Source organism: Macaca thibetana, chromosome 20, assembly GCF_024542745.1.
Source record: "Macaca thibetana thibetana isolate TM-01 chromosome 20, ASM2454274v1, whole genome shotgun sequence".
Taxonomy (NCBI): domain Eukaryota; kingdom Metazoa; phylum Chordata; class Mammalia; order Primates; family Cercopithecidae; genus Macaca; species Macaca thibetana.
Genome location: NC_065597.1, coordinates 26,474,355 through 26,495,613, shown reverse-complemented (window position 1 = coordinate 26,495,613; position 21,259 = coordinate 26,474,355). Strand labels below are relative to the sequence as shown.

At 45.1% G+C, this 21,259-nt stretch overlaps 1 protein-coding gene across 2 annotated transcripts in view; it reads right to left on the bottom strand.

The window, feature by feature from the left end:
• CDH13 (cadherin 13) overlaps window positions 1-21,259 on the bottom strand; it is a 1,164,483-nt gene that overhangs the window by 306,315 nt on the left and 836,909 nt on the right. The gene's annotated exons all lie outside the window — the stretch shown is intronic.

Sequence of the window (21,259 nt, the reverse complement as noted above, 5' to 3'; positions counted from 1 at the left end):
TCACTGCAACCTCCGCCTTCCAGGTTCAAGTGATTCTCCTGCCTCATCCTCCTGAGTAGCTGAGATTACAGTCGTGCACTAACATGTCCAGCTATTTTTTTGTATTTTTAGTAGAAATGGGGTTTTACCGTTTTGGCCCGGTTTGTCTGACCTCAGGTGATCCACCTGCCTCGGCCTCCCAGAGTGCTGGAATTACAGGCATGAGCCATCACACATAGCCATGGCCTTCATTTTTAAAGCTCTTATTGAATGCCAACTCTATGCGCCTGGGCTGGGTGTTGGGGAAACAAGAGTACAAAGAGGCATGTTCCTGGGTGTGCAGGAGCTCAGAAATTAGTAGAAGAGATAAACATATAACGAGCATAAGACCTATCAGGCACATTGAGAGAGGGTGTTACGAATACAGAGGCAAACAACCTCAGTGAGTCTGGGGTTTGCACAAAGGTGTCTGATGCACACACCTAAGAAGAGAGTAGGCAGGAACAAGTAGAAGGGACCCCAAAGCAAAAAGACATTCCAGTTAAAGGGAACGAGAGCAAACCTAATGTGTACCTATTATGTAGCAGCCGTGTTATTTTAGGGACTTCCAATATAAAATGAGGGTACCACGGTTGGGTTCACTCACAAACAAGCAAGAGTCACACAAACAGGACCTGATTCTATAACAAGCATGTGGAGTGTTAGGTTACGTCAATGATTGATAAGGGTGTCAGATAATGGGTCTTCCTCCCATGCAGCTGATATAAAGGGAAACGGGTATATCCGCTGTCAAGGACCATTGGGCAGCAAAGAGTAACACAGCAAAGAGTTCATCTCCTTGGCATCTACTTTCAGAAACAACTGCATGTGTCCACAAGGGATCTGTGCAAACAAATTTCTAGCCGAATTATCTGTCTAGGTGAAAAATTTGGAAACAGCCTAGCTGTTCATCAACAGGGGAATTGTTAAAATGATAGTATTCTCACACTGAGATATTTTATAGCAGCTTAAAAAGACTGTAGATCTAATGGGTTCTAATGTGGGAAACTCTTCAAGATATATTATTTAGTAAAAATGTCAGGTTGAGGAATGTTCGGGGTTCAGCACCCGAACAGAACATTCTTGGCTCATGCAGCCCCTTGCCTTTGGAGAGCAGCAGGAACAACATGGTTCTGTTTCCCATTGACCTCGGCATGGAATCAGCATTCTCAAACAGCGGTCCAGGCAGCCACTTGAAGTATACGGAAACTGATGTGAAATGTGGCACATTTTAACTTTCCTTACCCACAGGATGATAGTGATATCATTTTTGTGAACTTGCTTACAGAACATGCCACAATACTGTATTCACATGTTCTACAGGTACAGTTTATAAGTGCATAGAACAAGGTCTATAAGGAGAACTTCTTTCTGGTGATGGTGGTTAAATGTGGAGAAGAAGAGAGGGGATTGGGATTTGGCATGGTCATTGGGAAAGATGTTGGCCCCATCTATAACATTTTGTTTATTTTTACAAGGTGAATGTATTGCTTTGGCCATTAAAATTTAATTTACAAAGAGTATAATTATAAGTACCCATAAAAACATGCCTGCCGGTTTTGGTGATTGACAATAGCAATTGTATTGCTATCATATTTGGCTTAGGGCATCCTGCCTAACCATAACTTTTTATCCCAATATATTCTTCTACAAATGTAAGGCCCCATCTTCTGATTTTGAATCTGTCTGGACTCAAAGTGTAACCTAACCGGAAGAGATCAAAGCAGCTGATGTATGTTCATCAAAGAAGCAGGAATACTCATATGAAGAAAACACTGAGGCCTAAAGGAAAGATAGAATTCATCTGGTTTTACCACCACCCAGTATTGCTTTCCCTTCCATAACAATGCTTCTCTAATCATCAAAGCCAGTTTTTTTTTCCCTCACCACTGGAATTAGATTATCAGCCATTAGGCCTGACTGATCAGATAAACAAGGAAGATCTGGCCACCCTCAATGTTCGATTGATTTGTTAAGCAGTCTCGGTTAATTTCACCAATGGTGTCATCCAGCCACATGCTTCAAGGTGCACTTCCTATCCACCTTGTTTCTTTGCCCTGAGAAACGGTCTCAGGGCAAGCTTCAAGGTTCAGCGCCCAAAAAGCACATTCTTGGCCTATGCAGCCCCCTTGCCTCTGGAAGACAGCAGGAACAACATGGCTCTGTCTCCCATTGACCATGCTGCAGAACCAGTGATATCAAACAGTGGTCTAGGCCATCACTCGCAGTCTACGGAAACTGATGTGAAATGTGACACATATTAACCTTCCTAATCTAGGCAAACTTGAGAATTACCCCATCAGAAATCAGAGGCAGATTTCAGGCCTGCGATCTTACCCAGGGATTTGCTGTAGGGAGCTCCGTGTGGCCAAAGACATAGAAGGAAGCCTTAACCCCATCAATTCCACACCAGTCTCTGGTTAAGTACACTTGACCCAGGGCCTTGCACCTAGTTAATGTCTAATGAATGCTTGATTGATTGGATTTGTGCCCTATTTAATCTGCCTTTAATTGAAGTCATAGAGGGTATAAAAATGAAGTCATCATGGCTTGCAACTGACATATGCATTAAAATGATTAGAGGAAGAAAAAAAAAGACCTCTCAGGTTGATGAGTCTTTAGTTTTCACCAGGAAATTCACTGAGGATATCTTTTTGTTTACAGATTTGACAACACGATATAACACAAAATTATCCTGGAATATTCCCAAGCATACACAGAAAATGCTTTTTATTTTAATGGATTTTTACAGAACAACTGAACTCGGTCTTCAGCCCTGTGTTTGTCTCAACCCAGACACGAATGCATCACTGGATTTACTCTGGAGGAAATCGCGCCTCTGTGGGAACCGCATTGTGCATAAGTCAGGTAAATAGGTTTGCAGCATTGAAAACAACGACTCTGAGGTGACATATCTGGGTTCAAGTCTTTAGAAGCTGTGTGCCCATGGCCACAGTATTCATCTCTCTCTGAGCCTCAGTTTCCCCGTTTTCAACATTCCTCTTTGCTTGTTGTGAGGATTTCATGGGATGACCTATTTGTACAGTGCCTAGTACATTAGTGTTCAGAGAAGATGCCCTGTAGTATTAAACTCTGTCCTGGCTTCTGAGCCAATTATGGCAGTGCAGGCAAAGGCCTAAAATACAGGAGACTAGGATTAAGTTGTGCAAAGAATGTGGGACAAAGGGTGACAGGACAGCCCTCTCTCTCACAAGGTCCTTTCTCCCTTCCACCCTGCCCATGGTCTTAGCATGCAGATCTGGGTTTCTATTGTGGCTATCACAACAACCCTCAACACACACACATGTGCATACACACATTCTGTAGTCTACACCATGTCTCCACGTGGTCCTCTAGTCTGCCTCTAAGACCAGGCTTTACTCTGAACCTCAGCCTATCTGCTGAGTGCAATGCTTGGCCCTCGCCAGTACCTCCTCTGGAGGCTGGATCATGGTTTCTTTACTTCTGCGTTCTGCAAAGGCTGGATAAACTCCCTAAACCAGCATTCCCTAAATTGGTTCCGAGGAACTCTGGCTTCATAGATTCAGTGGAGAAACAGATTTGGGAAATATGTGACAAACACCGCGAAGCAGTGTTTCCCTGGAGGACTTTTCAATGCCTTTATTAAGCACGCTTACAGCGTCAATCTCGAAGAGCGGGTGGACTCTGCCGCACTCGCCAAACTTTGCTGTTGATGGAACCTCTTTATCTCAGAACTGTCTATCTTTTCGTGATGGGCCACATGGTCCTAGATGTGATCTCTTGGACAGTATAGACTCTTTTATTCATTTTGTAAGCCCAATATCTGACACGCAGTACGTCTTCATCAGTGTTCTTTGAGTTGAATTGCCTTCTTGCCATTCACTGTAGTGTTGCCTCATTCCACACTGACCAGAGCCACCAGTACCTTGTCTTCAAAGAAGAACGAACAACTAAGCAATGTGCCTGGAGATTTTTCACAACTGCCTCTGAGCTTCCTGTTCAAGGTGCCCTGGAGGTCCTTGCTGGAATGGGATTCCTGGGTCACACATCAATGCTATGCCCAAGGCTGACATGCAGCAGGTGGGCATCAGTGTACCTGCTCCAATTGCCTGTGGGTGATGCCTGTACCTCTCCTCTTATGCAGTCCCATACACTGGAGTCCATGTCCACCACTTTGTTTTCACCAGCCCAGGCAGCTTCCCATCCGGGCTTGTCTTGTGTTTCCAGACAGCAGAGAAAGGATAATTATACGATAGACACGCACTGGGGCTTCCACACAGTACATTTCTGACTTTTCCCCCGTCACAATATTCTCCTGAGTGTCAAAATAAATTATAATCACCCTGTCACCCCATGAGCCAGATGAACTAGCAGCGGCTCCTCCAAAGTGGGAAAAAAACATCCCAGGTTGCTGGTTGAAAGTCTCAAGTCGGGCCGTCATTTTCTTTTGTCGAAGGACACGGCCGCCAGCCTGACGGGCTGATTAGCAAGCATGATCGCTTCCTTGTGGCCAGGTAGCCCCTTCCTCTTGACCGCAGCTCTCTGATTAAAGCAAGTGCCGCCTGGTTTCTTGACCTTGAAAGCCAGCTTTGAAGTTTTGCTTTCCTGTGACTTCAAGCACAGCCAAGCCCTTGAGAAAGGAGAGTGCAGATCTGACAGTGATGGAGGATTTTCGGCCGGCCGCAAGGATGGGGATGCTCCAAAAGACAGTGACAAAATTATTCTGTTCTTAACATTTCTTTGACTCCATCCCTAAACATTTCCTTTGCCTGATCAAAAAGTGTCAGGCTCATTTTTTGCAAAATGCTATTCCTATAAGCGAATCATGTATTGAGACATAGACATTCAGATCTATATTCAGCACCGGATTTCTGATAGCACAGTTAGGGCAACCATGTGCTTTCCAGGGAGAAGTGTGATGTTAAAGCAAACATGAGCAGAGATGGCAGATGTCACCAGGTGAACCTCTTTGATGTGACGAAATGGCACATAATTGTCAAGCATCAAACTCACTAGAGGAGGCAGTGAGTTCTAATTCCACCCAAACGATGGCTTCTGTGACCAAAGGATCTAACAGTTGAGCTTTCAAAGGAGAATGTGGTCATGGATCCTGCACTGCACCACGTTACTTATGTGTTTGCCCCTGTAACAGAAGACAAGCCTTAGACCAGCAGCAGCTGAGGGTGCTTAGCCAGGTGAGACAGATGTAGAAGCTGCTATTTTAAATTCTAACATTTTGGGATATATCTAGTTGGAATGATTCTCATCGGAAACTAAATTTCCATTGAAGATCCTTCAGTTTGAAGGTTTTGGGTCTCCTGGTTCCAAGTGAGAACCACATAGTTCTCCCAGGACTGAGGGGATTCCAGGACAGTCCTGGGCAAACCAGAATGAGGTGGTCACCCTGCAGGCCAAGTTTTGCTTTCAGATGTAGACATGTCTCTTGGTCATGAGCAGTAGACTGCCGATGTGAGAACTGTTGCAAATGTGACTTTAGTGCCTGGGACACAGCCCACGACCCATTCACTCAACTGACTGCCCCAAACCCACCAATCTAAAATTGCTTCCTGACCAAGCAGGTGGACATGAGCCAGTTCTCTCCTAACAGTCCTCAACAGCAAAGAGAGAGACCTCAGTGTGCAAAACCAAAGCAGAACCAAGCCAGTGGCCCGGCTAAGGACTTGGGCTGTCTAGTTTGAAACCCAGGCCTCACCCACTGGGCTTCTCTGGGCAGTTAAACCCCAACTTTTTTTGTTGTTGTTTGAGACAGGGTCACCCTCTGTCACCCAGGTTGGAGCGCAGTGGTGTGATCACAGCTCACTGCAGCCTTGACCTCCCAAGCTCAAGCGATCCTCCTACCTCAGCCTTCCGAGTAGTTGGGACTATAGGTGCGTACCACTATGCCTAGCTAAGTTTCATAGAGATGGGGATGGGGTTTTGACATGTTGCCTGGGCTGGTCTTGAACTCCTGAAGTCAAGCGATCTGCCCACCTTGGCCTCCTAAAGTACTGGGATTACAGGTGTGAGCCATCACGCCCCGCCTCAACTTTTCATTGACAAAACAGCTCCTCTCTCATGAGTTTTTGGAGGCACTGAGTGGACTGATGCTCTCTCAACCTCTTGTATTTCCATTAACACCTTCCCCCAAGAACATTTTTAGACATTTTTTCTACTTGACACTCTCTCACTCCATCACAAAATGTTAATTCTATAGATATACTGTATATCTATTTATGTGCTATGGCCCTGGCAGGGCACAAACCATTGTAATATCTAATACATCTAATATGTTAAACCCATCTCTCCTAATGACCAATTTTCTCTCGCTTAGAAGTAATATTGCCCCCTTTGAGAATGCATAAATTAATCTATACGAAGTCCAATACCTGGATGATGGTAAGTAATGGAGAAATGTAAGTTTTATTGTTATTTTAATTGACTCTCACAATTTAGAACTCAGTTCTGTGAGGACCCACTGCTGAGTGCAATGATGACGAGGGAAATGTCTTGTGGGACCCAACCACTTAGGGCTTAAGACATACTACTTCTGGGACTCACTCTCAGGATCTATGGAAGCAGGAGTTACTTAAAATCTCATCAGGAAACAACTCCTCTCTTCCCTTAGACAAGCCTAGACACTTCTGTTGAGTGCACGCATGCATGCATCCCCTTCGTCTGGTCATGTCAACATTCTTGAGTAGACAGCAATTGATAGGGAAAGTGTCGAATGACTAGTTGATGAAAGATAACCAACCAGCCTGATAGGGATCCAGAGGCAGCCCACGTTTGGCAGGGCACGCGTTCCTGGAAAGCCACCCATGTGATGAATCGTAAATAATGTCTCATTTTCCCACTGGCCTACGTTTGCTTTTCAGACTGGCTTTATTTTCATTTGAGGGGATGTCCAATTGGAAGCCACTCCTCATCATTCAGTTTTTTTGTTTTTTGTTTTCCTTTTTTTTGCTCATCTTCAAAACACTCTACTGGCCAGCCAGGTGGGAGGAGGAGGTTGGCTCTCAGCTGTGGGTGTGAAGACTGTTAAAGAAATCCCTGCCCCTATACTCTGAGGGTAGGAAGATGGAACTGTAGAGTGGCAGAGAAAAGAGGTGATTCCAGTCTGATTTTGGGAAGACAGAAGCAGGCTTATGTCTAAGGTAAGGTCTGGGAGATTTGGCTTTGCAACCCTTGCTCCTTTTGGGGGCCTGTCTCTCGGCTGCCCAGTTATCCAGGGGTTGTCATTCACCAGCACAAGGACCCCTCCCACATTTTCATAGGGTGGCTCAGCTGTGCATTTGATCCAGAAAATGCTTGGTAATGTGAGTTTTGATGAAGATACTTATGACCTTTGGTCGGTCCTCTGATAGGAGCCCAGTCCCACTGGCCTCGAAGGTGGGAATCTCTGTGGTCAGAGTGGGAGCTGGGCCAGGAGTGAGAAGCTCACCTACTCACTCAGTGACCATACAAGTAGCTTCACTTGAGTAAAGTGCTTTCAAGACAATCGGGAGAGGTGGGGATGGTGGCAAACTGGAGCGTGTGCCTCCTGCCTAAGGCGGCAGCTGCCTTTTAGCTCAGAGGAATTACTGTATGACTGAAATACGAGCCTGGACTAGCCAGTCCTTTTCATTTTTTAAGAAAAGGTGGGAATTCGAATTTTTGTATAAACTGTCAAAATGTTTACAGGTTAGATACTACTTCAAATTTAAAAAATAAAAGATCATTGAGTGGGACTAGGAAGGCCAAAGAAAAGAGGTTATGGCAGGCTTCGGTCTGAGGCCCACCAGTTTTTGATCTTGGCTACTGGTAGAGCCATTCTTTCCCCCAAAGGCATGAATTAAATGTTGTTGATGAGTCCTCCAGTGATAGATTACAACTTTAAAAAATGGTACATCCATTGGAAACATCTTGCCCTTCTTCCTCCCACCTCCCTGTTTAGAACAGGAAAATTCATCTGTCCAAGAATGATCTGGTTCAGAGAGCTCTCACCCTGTGGGAGAACAGCACTGAATAAGTGGGCATGAGATATATATATACTCCTGACGCAGGTTTGAGTCGAGGAAGTGCCATCCCATAGGAACACAACGCTGCTCTTAAAAATGAGAATGCCTTAAATTTTGGGACAGTTGCTGACTTCATTTGAAAGCAGTCCTAAGTGTCTCCTTGCCGCTGAAATTACCACAGGCTTGAATTGAAATGCAATAGGCTTCGCTTCTCCTCTCCACTTTACTTTGTCTCCCTGGAGCTAGTTGGTTTTTTAAGTATAAATTGACAGTCAAATATGTAATAAGTTATGACAAGTTAAGCAATGACTGTCTCCATCTGTTTTCAAAGGTTGTTTATTTTTATACTGATAAAGAGATAATGGCAACAGGACCACCTTGTGATTATTTCAGGTTTTCATTCACTGCAGTTTAACCTCCAGTGTCTGCCCTTCTTTCTGGTGAGCTATGGTTTAATGAAGCTGAAGAACTGTTTATGACATATTAGGTAACACATGGCCAAAACTGGGGTCCCCCCATCATGATTCACTTTACTGTCCTAATTTCTTCATTTTATCCAGATTTCTACAGTAATATTTTTCTTACACCCTTTAAAAATTCCACTTAATCTTTTTATTTATCATTCCTATGAAGTTCTTTTTGAAAGACATAGGATACTCTATGCTGAATTAAATGATCTTGCCTAAAACCACTTCAAAAATCAATTTTAAGTGGAAACTTTGTCTTTAATATTCCAAACTAATAATAAAAAAATCTTTATATTGAATTAGCCTGGAGTAGTTGTAACTCTCAAGTATATTTTTCCATAAACTCCTAAAAACAACAAAAGGACACCGTGGGTGTATTTTTGTTTGTTTAACCAATGTAAGAGTTTTTTTTGAAACAGAGTCTCGCTTTGTCATTGGGGTGCAGGCTGGAGTGCAGTGGTACGATCTCAGCACACTGCAACTTTTGTCTCCCAGGTTCAAGTGATTCTCATGCCTCAGCCTCCCGAGTAGCTGGGATTAAAGGCACTCACCACCACACCTTGCTAATTTTTGTATTTTTAGTAGAGACATGGTTTTGCCATGTTGGCCAGGCTAGTCTCAAACTCCTGACCTCAGGTGATCTGCCCACCTTGGCCTCTCAAAGTGCTGGGATTATAGGTGTGAGCCACCTCACCCAGCCGATTTAAGAGATTTTAAAATGGCAAGTCTAGTCCTCTTTACAGCAGTGGTTTTCAGTGAGGAGTATTTTAGCCCCTGTACGGGACATTTGGCAATGCCTGGGGATACTTTTGGTTGTTACAACTGGGGCAGGGGTTGTGATACTGGCATCTAGTGTGTAGAGGTTAAGGATGCTGCTCTATATCTGACAAATACGAAAATGTTCAAAGGCACCAAAATAACGCTTTGCATGTAGTAAGAGTCTAGTAAACATTTGCCAAATGCACAAGTGAATAAATACATGAATAAGTGAATAAATAAAGATGAGTTTTTATCATTTTTCTTCTTTTACAGCTTAAGGTAAGAAAAAGGTGGAGTAGAAAGCAGGTAAGTAATTGATGCTTGACTGACACTAAATATTAATGAACCCCTAGGTTAATTCTGAACAACAGGCTTATTGTCCCTATCATTTATATCTATTTAAGGGCAAAGGCACAGCAATTTGCTCTTTAAAAACACAGACCATAGCCCAGGCATGGTGGCTCATGCCTGTAATCCCAGCACTTTGGGAGGCTGAGGCAGGCAGATCACCTGAGGTCAGGAGTTCAAGACCAGCCTGGCCAACATGGTGAAATCCTTTCTCTACTAAAAATGCAAAAAATTAGCTGGACGTGGTGGCACGTCCCTGTAATCCTAGCTACTGGGGAGGCTGAGGTGTGAGAATTGCTTGAACCCGGGAGGTGGAGGCTGCAGTGAGCTGAGATCACATCACTGTACTCCAGCCTTGGTGACAGAGAGAGACCCCCTCTCAAAAACAATAACAAAACCAAACAAACAAAAAATAGACTATATTAGGCTAGGCTAGATTGAGATAACAGTCCAATCCTGCCATTTCAATGGCTTAGCATATAATGTTAATTTCTCACTGAAGTTCAGTCCACTTTGGGGGTTCCCTTCAAGGGCAGACCCTCTTCAAGTGGCGGCTTAGGGATCCAGACCCTTGCATCTTATAGCCATGCCACCTGGAACATGTGGTTTCTTGATTGCTGCAGGAGGGGCAGAGAGATGCAAACTCACCTGCTGACTCATTGAATGCTTCAGTTAGAAATGACACACAGCACTCTTGCCTGCAATTCAGCGGCCAGACCTGGTGTCTAAGGCAAGTTCAAGAGCAGGTGGACTTCATGAACGTGTGTCCTGTGCAGTTGCACAGAGCCCTTTGCTCAGATGGCACCTCTGTTGTGTTTAGTGCTCTGTTGTCACCCTCTAGACATTCTTAATTGTTGTTGAACAAGGGACCCTGAGTTTTCATTTTACAATGGGCTCTGCAAATCACACAGACAGTCGTGGTCAAGAGCCAGGAGTCAGATGGTGGAAGGCCTGGGAAATACAGGGGGGCACCTGGACACTCAGTGTCTCGGCCTCAGTGCCTATACTCAGGTGATCAGGCAACAATGCGCATGCCTTCCTTTTCATCATTATGGCCCCAGAACTGCACCTGCTCACTGAACTCTTGGTTCCTCTAGCGGTTGTTTCCCTACTGGGTGAGAAGCAAGATGTACCTGGGCAGAAGTCAAACAGTGACTGCGCTAGGGTTGGACCTTCTCTGGGAGTGCCTTCTCCAGCCCTAAGCTCTGGGTTCCCTGTCCTGGGAGACCTGTGCTGGCTTCACAGTTTATTCCTCCTCTGGCTCCCAGCTCTTGACCTTGCTTTAGACACTAGAGAACTGCTATTTCCTTGATTTCTGCTTTAATTTGCTGTATTCTAAGATACATGCTCCTTTTTAATGCAATATTTCTGCTAAATTTCCCCCGCCTTTTTTTTTTTCTGGTGGGACCCACCAGATGTGGGCCATACATGAGAATATGGTTGAGCAAACATAGCCTGGGGCTATTGCCTTGCAACCCCAGCTACTCATTGAGGATATTTTAAAATACTCTTGATGTCTGAGACTCTCCCCCAGAGATTTTTATTCTACTGGCCTGGTGTGGGGCGTTGAGAGTGGAACCCTTGGAATGATAGGAGGTGAACAGATGGAGAATCTGACGCCTTACTTACTGGATATGTGATCTGAGCAACATACACAACCTCACAGAGGCTCAGTTTCCTTACCTGTAAAATGGGCCAACACTTATGACTGTGTAAAATATAGGGGGCGCTGATGAGGAGACTTTTGTAGTAATTCCATGGGGGAGGACATACACGTGTGGACTGTGCACCAGAAATAGTTCTTTTAACAGCCTGCCAGATCAGTAATCAGTAATCAGTAATCAGATCATCTCTATGTTAAAAGAAAGATAATCAGGCTTGGGGAAGTCAAATAACCACTCCATCATCACTACTGGCAAGTGGCTGAGTATGGACTCAGAGGGACATACACAAGCATCTTCCTGAATGAATATGAAAGTTGGTGTGAGAGTGAAGGGGAGCTAACCTTTATGAGGGTTGATGCCACTGCAGATGACTCAGGGCATTGCAAGCATTTAATCATCCCAAAAACCCTGTGAGGCAGGTGTCATTAGCCCATTTTATGGAGAGAGAAGCTAAGGCCCAGGGAGGTGAAACCACTTGCCCATCAGCACAGTTATCTAGCTGGTAAGTCGCTGAGCTGAGAGGCAAACCCAGGAAGTATGGTTTATTCTTCCCACTTCCCTACTCAACTCCACACAGTTCATGTCAGTTAGGTATTTCACATTGCATTTTGCAGGTAGAATAATTTTCCAGAATTCTCCCTACAGAGTGGCTATTGAGCACCTTGCCCTGCACTACAGCTTGTCTGCGGCATCTTCGAGCTAGGTCCAGAAGCCCAAGGGACATGTAGGACCTATATCCTTGAGGTGTAGTGCAGGACAGATGATTGATGATTCCAGAACCACACCTGTTAGGTGAGTGACCTGGCTGAAGTTCCAGGTATGATCAACAAGGAACTCCACGAGGTTTGCAGGGTGCTGGTGATTACTGCAGTTACAAGATACAAATGAGCCAGGATGTTGAAATACCACACAATTGAGACTCCGTGTTCAACGGGAAGAAAGTGCCAGCAAATTGCTAGTAAAGCTGTAATGTTGCTGATTTTGCAAACATGTGTTCTCCAACTTGATAAGTAAATACATATTGGGTAACATGGTGATGTTGCAAGCTGTTGTTTTATGGCTGGGAAGTCGGCTGCCTGCGATTGATGCGAGCAATGAAAGTATTTATAAAATAACACTGAATTAGAAGGAGTTGCTTTATGAGTCTATGGAAATGGATCTTTTATGAAGAATAAAACTTGATGAAGGATCTCTATCAGGGTCACACAGAACTGAAATTAAATGTGCTGGGATTGAGATCTAAGAGGGGGCCTTCTGGACTGTCTGGGCTCACAGCCTGGGTAGCTTCTCCCAGGCCATCTGTGCCCCATGGAACTGGAGAGTCATTTCCATTTGACGGGATTCATTTCTCTCCACTGTGGATGTCACAACTGACAGCTGTAATACCTCTTCCAAGCCATAAGGCCACCACTCAAGGGATAACTTCGATCCATGAAACTTAACAATGCACATTTGATTCACCCTCATATCCCCTGAATGAAACAGGGCCAGCCACACAGTAGGTGCTCAATAAATATTTAAGGAGTGAAAGGAGATTTGATCCAGGAGCTTCTGGCACATTCTGTATGAATACTCTGTTTCATTCGTGGTTTTAAATGGTCTTCCCCATGTGTTCGTTTCTACCCTACAATAATACTGCTTTTCCAGATTGGAATGCTCTTCTCTTGGAAACCACCTGGCAGGAGAGAGAGCAAAGGCACCTGCTCCCCACATCCCAAGGGCCAATGGACATGACTCAAGAGAGCTGCACTTGATGCTCCCTCGGATCTGGGTTGTGAGTCCCGCCCCTGAGTGGCAGTGCCCTGACTCCACTGCCTCTGCTACAGGCCAGCTCCTGGGGCCGGCTTCAGGGCTCCAGAGTCATCATGGCTCCTGCTCTCCCCAAGCTGACATCTCCAGCCTCTTGTTAGGGGAGAGATCCACTCATCAATTCCCCTTTGCTAAAGAAAGTCTGGGTTGGTTTTCATTGGTTACAACCACAGGGCACCATCTGACATAAATCCCCACTGGCCTCCCATCCAGACTCACAATACTCAGAGGGTTAGGAGCATGCCCACAGGAGACAGAGTCCCCAGTTTCAGTCCCAGCTCTGCCACTGAACAGCTGCTCCTCTCTGGACAACTGTGAGCCTGAGGTTTAATGGTGGTAAGTGGGGACAGTAATGGTTTTCACCTGACGGGGTTGGTGCATGGATTAAGTGAGTCACTACATGTAACATTCAGCCCAAGACACCGTGTTCTCTGAGAATATTGTTATCAAAAGATGGGGGAAGCACGGCCCAGAAGCACCACTTTTGACAAAGCAGCAGAAGAGAAGTCTTGAATGAAAGCTAGGTTAGTGTGAAATGGTTCTTTTTAAAAATAAACAAACAAACAAACAAAAACAAAGTAACCCTAGGTTGTCTAAATAGATTTGTACAAGGGAGGCAACTACCATTTTAACTCAATATTAAGCCTCAACAATATCCTGGGATCTCTCCCATGCACTTGGTGAGATTCAAGAGATAGTTAAAATATGACTCTTCCTTGCAAGTTGCTGAGAGCCTGGCAAAGAAGATAGGCATTTAGGCACTGCTTGGGTGAGCATATGGTGTAGTAGTGGTTTAGAGCCCAGGTTCCAAGATCAAATCCTGCCTGCTTCAAATCCTCCTTCAGTTCACTCACTGAGGAGCCTGGGCACATGGGCAGCCTCTCTGAGCTGCAAAAGTCACTAAACAGTTACAAAGGCAGTCATAAAAGTATGATTAGAAAAATAACAGTCCCAAACATCCCTATATCCTAATCCCCAACACCGGTAAATATCTTACCATGTTATCTTACAAGGTAAAAGAAACTTAATTGATGTGATTGAAGATCTTGAGATGAGGGGCTTATCCTGGATTATGTGGGTGGGCCCAACAAGGTCCTTGTAAGAGACAGACAGGAGAGTCAGAGGAGATGTGACCAGGGAAGCAGAAGTCAAAGAAAGAGATCTGGAGACACTATACTGCTGGCTTTGAAGACCAAGGAAGGGGCCAGGAAGCAAGGAGTGCAGGTGACCCCTAGAAGTTGGAAAAATCAAGAAAGTGAATTCTCCCCTGGAGCCTCCAGAAGGAACCAGCCTTGCCTACACCTTGACTTTAACCCAATGAGACTGATTTTGGACTTCTGGCCCAAGGGTAAGAAGATAAATTTGCATATTTTAAGCCATAAATATGTGGCAATTCATGACAGCCACAACAAGAAGCTCATACTAGTGGCGTCTGTCTTGTTGGGTATCTGTGATGGGCAAATGAGAGGCAGAGGACGTGCAGCTCTGGGCTAGGCATGTTGTCTGCTGAGCCTGTGGTTGTGGTGGTTGCTATTATCATTTGCAGCAGCAGAACAGGTAGAAGAATTGGATTCTCCCTCCGACCGAATGAGTAGGGTGGACATACTACACTCTTTCAGAGGTGGCAACTTTGAGGCAATGCGTCATCCGTGAGCACTGTTGGAACGCTGTGCTCTATTACAAGAGGAATCTAGGCTAAAATGAAGAATTTCAGAAAGGACAAAGCTAAAGGAAAAAAACCAAGATCAAATTATAAACTTCCACTATGGCCTCTGCGAAGGGATGGCCAGGAGAGCTACCTTTTGATAGCCAAAGGGATGATGCCATGAGCAAGAAGCAGCAGAGATGGGCTGGGTGTGGTGCTCACGCCTGCAATCCCAGTACTTTGGGAGACAGAGGCGGAAGGACTGCTTGAGCTCAGGAGTTCGAGACTAGCCTGGGCAACATGGTGAGACATCTTTTTCTAAAAAAAGCAACAAACTAAAACAAACCAACAGAAAACCACCAGCAGCAGAGGGTTCTGAAGGAGGGAAGCAGAGGGATGGGTGAATGTCAAATTGAGAGGGTGCACACAGGTGTATGTGTGTGCAGGGGCTTTGATTCACTCCAACTAAGGGCCCAGGAGGGCTGCACAGATCTGAAGCGGACATCTTGTACTGTAATAGTTGTCTGTTACACCAAGTATCACCCAGAGACTATGACCAAGTAAAAGAAATTTATGAAAACTGCAGAAACAAAAGTACCAGGGTCTCTTAAAAGTCTCCCAGCCTATGTGACCTTAGGGGTTTGGAGACACTGCAGCAGCCTCCTCAGTGTGTAATGCACACACTGTATTTTGCACTATCCAAGAATCTCATACATTTCAAATATGAGATGTGCTTTTATGGGTCAGTCCCATCGTCTGCTGCAGGAAAGAAGAAATCCTGCCCACGTGTTGCAAACAATGCGTTTTGTTCAACTCCAGTCTGTATGGGGGCCTATTTTGTGGCAGGCCCTGTGCTAGGGCTGTGGGTACCAGACTGAAAAGGCCTCATCTGGACTTTCCACTGGCCACATTTTGCTGGGAGACAGAGATGCTTAAACACAGAGTTTTCTTGCAGCATGAAGATGCACTAGACAAAAACCCATGATCAAGGTTGCCCTGAAAGCATCTGGTATCAGGGCAATGTGGCTCACCGTGGATGTAAGGTGACTCTTGAATAGTTTTAGTTATTCGCCACTGAGATTTAGGGTGGGGCCAGCCTCAATATGTTTTTCCTGTGTGAATGACTGTGGAAGGCCTGCTCACCCCCCGACCTATTTGATTATTACTTAGCACTGAAGCCTCTAATATATTTTCTTCCTCAGAATAACTTGCCCATTCACTGAGCACAAAGAAGTATTAGGTCCTGAAAAACAGCAACACTGGCCATCTTCAAATTCTCCCTCCTGCTATGAGACTGGACACATTGAAGATTTTTAAGAGCTGAGAACTTTGAGGCTCTATTTGCAAGTCAAGCTGAAAAAACACTGAGTTGAAAAGCCCTTTGCAGCTGCCACTTGAACTGCTATCTTCCACACCCTTGAACTTTCTGCTTCTGCTGAATTCCACCTCCTGGACACACTCCTGGCCCAGCAAAACTAAAATGTATTGCCATCTAAAAGTCCGACCTCAGCAGAGAAAAGACACATCAGGGAAAGCCGTAGAGTCCTGTGCACCTGTTCCTGCAGCCTATACAACTCGCTTTAGCAATTGTGGGCAGTCAGAAACCCACGGGCAATGGAAGAAAGGAATCAGCTGGCATCCAAAGGGAGACCAAAGCTTATACTGGGCTAATGCGTGTGGGGCTTAATGCCTAGGTGATGGGTTAATAGGTTCAGCTAACCACCATGCCACACGTTTACCTATGTAAGAAACCTGCACATTTTGCACAAGTATCCCAGATCTTAAAATTTTAAAAAGTTCATACAGGACGATGATTTATAGGCAGATCAACTTCATCAGGAACAAAGAAGAGAAGGAGAGACAGTGAAAGGAGACAGAAAGGGAGAGGCAGAGAGGCAGCAGTCTGAATAATTTATTATCTAGGAAAGCTTTGCCCTGCGCCTCACACAGTGTGGCCGGGTTTCTGTCTCCTCAGTTCTGTGTTCAGCTGATGCTAATGGCTCACCCGTCACTCACTAAATCCTTTTCCTGGGGATGCTGTAACAAATATCACAAACTAGGTGGCTTAGGGTCTCAGATACTTGATCTCTCACAGTTCAGAAGGCCTCAGGTCCAAAGTTAAGGTGTGGGCAGGGCTGTGCTCCCTGGACGCTCTAGGGGAGGTCTGTTCCGTACCATATGCAGCTTCTGCAGCTGCCTACATTCTTTGGCTGGTGGCCACATCTCTCTCTGCCCTGCCTTCACCTTGCCTGTGCTTCTGTGTGCCTGTGTTCTCTCCCGTTGCCTCTTTCTTCTAAGAACACCTGTGATGGCATTCAGGGCCCACCTGGATAATCCACCGTACTCTCATCTCCAGACCCTTCAATAAATCACACCCACAAAGACTCTGCTTCCAAATCAGATCACATGGACAAGGCCCAGGGAATAGGACTCGATCTCATCATGCCAGTGATTTCAAGTTCACGGTGCCAAAAGGGCATGGAAGTAAGAGAGAAGAGAGTTTGTGAGATGCTTCCTCAGCTGATACACTTGTGAACTGTGCTGACTGCCAGAGAGAAGAATGGAACCAGAGGAGAAAAGGAGGCAACTTTGCTTCTAATCTCATCCTACCCCACAGAGAACCTCATGATAGAAAGCCCTGATTGATCCTGTCACACGAACTGTTTATGCCGCCCAGGGTATGTGCCGAGTACCAGTGTGCACATCTGACCCCAGGAAGACTCCATTATTATCCTTGTGTGGTTAATGGGAGAAGAGAAGTGACTGGCTCAGGGTTACACAGCCGGTGTGGGTGGCACCAGGATTGGGGACTGAGGACTCAGCGTCTCTGCTTGGGGGCTGTGTTCTGCATCCAAGAACGACACAGACAGCAGATGGCAGAAGGAACAGGATTGGGTCCAAACATGAGAAGCACACAGGTGTCTTGTGCCCAAAGAAAGTTTCAGCACATTTCTTGAGAATCAGCTCCGTGGAGCAGGGCTCCTCTGCACGAAGGCGTTGCCAGTTCTGTTCTCGGGGTCAGTTAGAAACAGACACGTTTGGCCGGGCGCGGTGGCTCAAGCCTGTAATCCCAGCACTTTGGGAGGCCGAGACGGGCAGATCACGAGGTCAGGAGTTCGAGACCATCCTGGCTAACACGGTGAAACCCCGTCTCTACTAAAAAATACAAAAAACTAGCCGGGCGAGGTGGTGGGCGCCTGTAGTCCCAGCTACTCGGGAGGCTGAGGCAGGAGAATGGCGTAAAAAACCCGGGAGGCGGAGCTTGCAATGAGCTGAGATCCGGCCACTGCACTCCAGCCTGGGCGACACAGCAAGACTCCGTCTCAAAAAAAAAAAAAAAAAAAAAAAAAAAAAAAAAAAAAAAAAAAAAGAAAGGAACAGACACGTTTTCTAGGCTCAATTTACAAACAACTGTAAGGGGCAAGCTCCTAAATCTCAAGATGTCTGCACTTGAGGCATCAATGTTATCTTTTCAGAAACGCAGCGAAGTGGCTGGGGAAGACGAATGTGTGACATCCGCTCACACTTAAGCTCTTTCATGGGCTTGCTGGATTTAGAGGGAAGGAAATCTGTCACAGAGGACACGCGCTTTATATTTTTCTATAAAACCATGGACAAGACAAGTCTTTTCTTCATTTCTTTCCAATCTTTAAAGAAAGAAAAATGTGCACGGTGTATTTGTTTTCTCTTGGAACCACAAAACGTTTGAGCAGAGAGAGGCGTTTGAGTTCACTGTGCGCCGGGGCTTGTTACGAGTGTTTTTCTGGAATGTCAGCCATTACGGCTTATATGGCTTTCTTGTATCAAGAAGTAAATTTTATGGAGAAATTTTAGAACCCTCTACCCTGGCCCTTGGATTGTGGCTGGAGTCCTGGATCCAGCTGGTTCCTGTGGTTTTCAAGGAAAATAGACAAAGCAGAGACTATCAGGAGGAGAGAAGTTAGTGGGTGGTCTAGATGCTGGGGTATTGCCATATAAAGACTGGTTGTAGTAATTGGACCTGGCTTGGAAGTCTTTTTTTTTTTTTTTTTTTTTTTTTTTTTTGCAGCATCATGGTTGGTTTTGGCCAAACTTTTAATTTAGTATTCTGTAGTTGTTTAACACACACTTAAATGGTCTTACTGAGGGAGGGGAAAGGGGAGGTTCTTGCAGATTCCCAAGGAAATGTGAGAAAGGCAAAATGGCCAGCATTATCCATTTGCTTTTTTTGGGTTTACTGGGTGAATAGCACTTTCCTTATATAGGCATGTGATTTCAGGTTTTTCATACTGAGAACATTGAGATTTCAGTTGGAAGACACCCTGAAATCTTATGAGTAGCATGCCCCAGCCACCCTCCAGTAGCTAGCTTGTTTGTATAGGTAGAATGATTCATCTGTCCATTTTAAATGGCTAGATGTTTTGTGGAAGATCTTAGAATTGCTTGCTTCATTTACTGGGAAAAATCAAGATAGGAAGTGGACTTTAGGGATACAGGGATACTTGTACTTGGGAAGTTGCAACACTAGTACAAGTCTTAACACATTTAACATTTGCTTGTTGAAAAGCAATGTCATAAAGTCAAATAAAATTAAACATGTTTTACTTTTTGCCTCACAAGAACATAAAAATTATGGAGGAGAACTTAACAAGGAATTTAAAAAATGTAACACAGTTTTTCCTTTTAGTAGTCCTTGGGTAGTTATGACAGAATAGTTTCTACTTTTTGTTTCTTTGAAATGGGATTTTGGTCCAAAGTTTTGTTTGTTTCTAGTATCTGCTTCTGCCTCCCCCTCTATCAGATCGGCCTGGCTTGGAAGTCTTAATCTTCGTTTCAGATTTAAAGGGCAGGAATGATACAAAGAAAGGAAGGAACTAGGCTGACATGATGTGAAGGTGTGTTCCCGTAGGGTAAATGCACCTGGGAACAGTGACTTAAGCATACCCTTGGGACGACCCTAGATGGCAGATGCACCTGAATGTGTGTTTCGAACTAGGGAATCCAGGAGAGGTCGACCAGGAGATTCGTTCCTTATCTATGACAAACATCGGAAGCCCCACTCTGTTTCACTCCATGGAACATGAGCTATACAGGCTGAGGCCCTGAGTGTTGGGTTAAATGAAGGTTGCCAGGTGGAGGTCATTAGGGGGAGGGTGTTAAGTGAAAATGTTATATAACTTGCATGATGTTTGCTGTTTTCCTGCCGCGAGGCTGTGTGGTTATGTCATCCAGCCTGACAGTGGACCACAGGAAGGTGAAATCTTATCCAGACCTCTGCTGCTGGACTGTTTCTGTATATAAGGCAGTTCTAATGTCCGGCTTGTTGCCACTAGGCTCTCTCTCCTGGATGTAAGCCCCTAATAAGACCCCATGCCTCCTTTGCTGGCTCTAGGTCTCTTCATCAGCCTCTTGAACCTGGTGTCTTCCTTACTGAGGTTCACAGGGTTTGGCACAACAGTTCTAAAATGGGAGCACGCTACCTTCCAACTTTTGAATGACCTCATGCTTAAATGGAAACAGCATAACGCCATGTGGCTCCCAGCTAGGATGGGTGACGGGTCTTGGGGAAGAACACGGCAACTGCAGGGGCTGCTTGACCATGGGGTTGTGGGGGCGGTCCTGCCTCGAGAGACCACAAACTGCTGTGGTTCAGCACATGTGTGTAGGTTGAACAACACTTGCTGTGGATGGACAGAAGAGACTTCTCCTCCCTCTAGAGGAAGGAAACCATCAGATTGCCTCTGGGTGACTTTCAGCTTGCAGCGTCTGTGATTCCAGCAGGGTAAAGAGAACAATGCCAGTGATTTCAAGTTCACGGTGCCAAACTGGCATGGAAGTAAGAGAGGAGAGAGTTTGTGAGCTGCTTCCTCAGCCGATACACCTGTGAATTGTGCTGACTGCCAGAGTGAAGAAGGAAACCAGAGGAGTAAAAGAGGCAACTTTGCTTCTAATCTCACCCTACCCCACAGAAAGCCTGACAAGGACATGCACAGACCGTCAATTCTCTCTGAGCTGATGGGGAGGTCGGCTTTGAGTGTTCCAAAGAATTCCCCAATACTAGGACGACACAGGCATCAAGCATCTCCCATTTCCTTTACTGCTGAACTGCTCTTATCAATTAAAAAGGCGGCTTCCATTGACTTGAATCTTTATTTTAGCCCTTGTGAAAATTTCCATGTTAATAAACCAGCTGAGTGGCTTGTCTGTTACCCACTCTCCTGGAAAGGGTTGGTGTTTCATCTATGTCCGTGGGGACAGAGTGCTTCAAAAGAGCTATTCCAACGCCACATTCAGATGCAAATAATGTTTATCAAAGCCTCCTGCCCTAGGCATTGCTATAGATTTTGTCTCAGGGAACCTCTTGTAATTCTAGAAGCTCACTAAGTTCTGTTGCTTCTGTCTCCTTCGTAGCTGTCTAGCCCATTCGCTCCTCACACCTTAACACTTCTGGCTTTCTCTAACAGGCTGTCAGCTCCTGTTATCCCATCTTTATTTTTACTTCTGCAACTTATCACCATCTGAAACATTACAAATTCATTTGTTTAGCTCGTTGATTAATGAATCCCTCCAACCCTCTTTGCCAAATGTGAT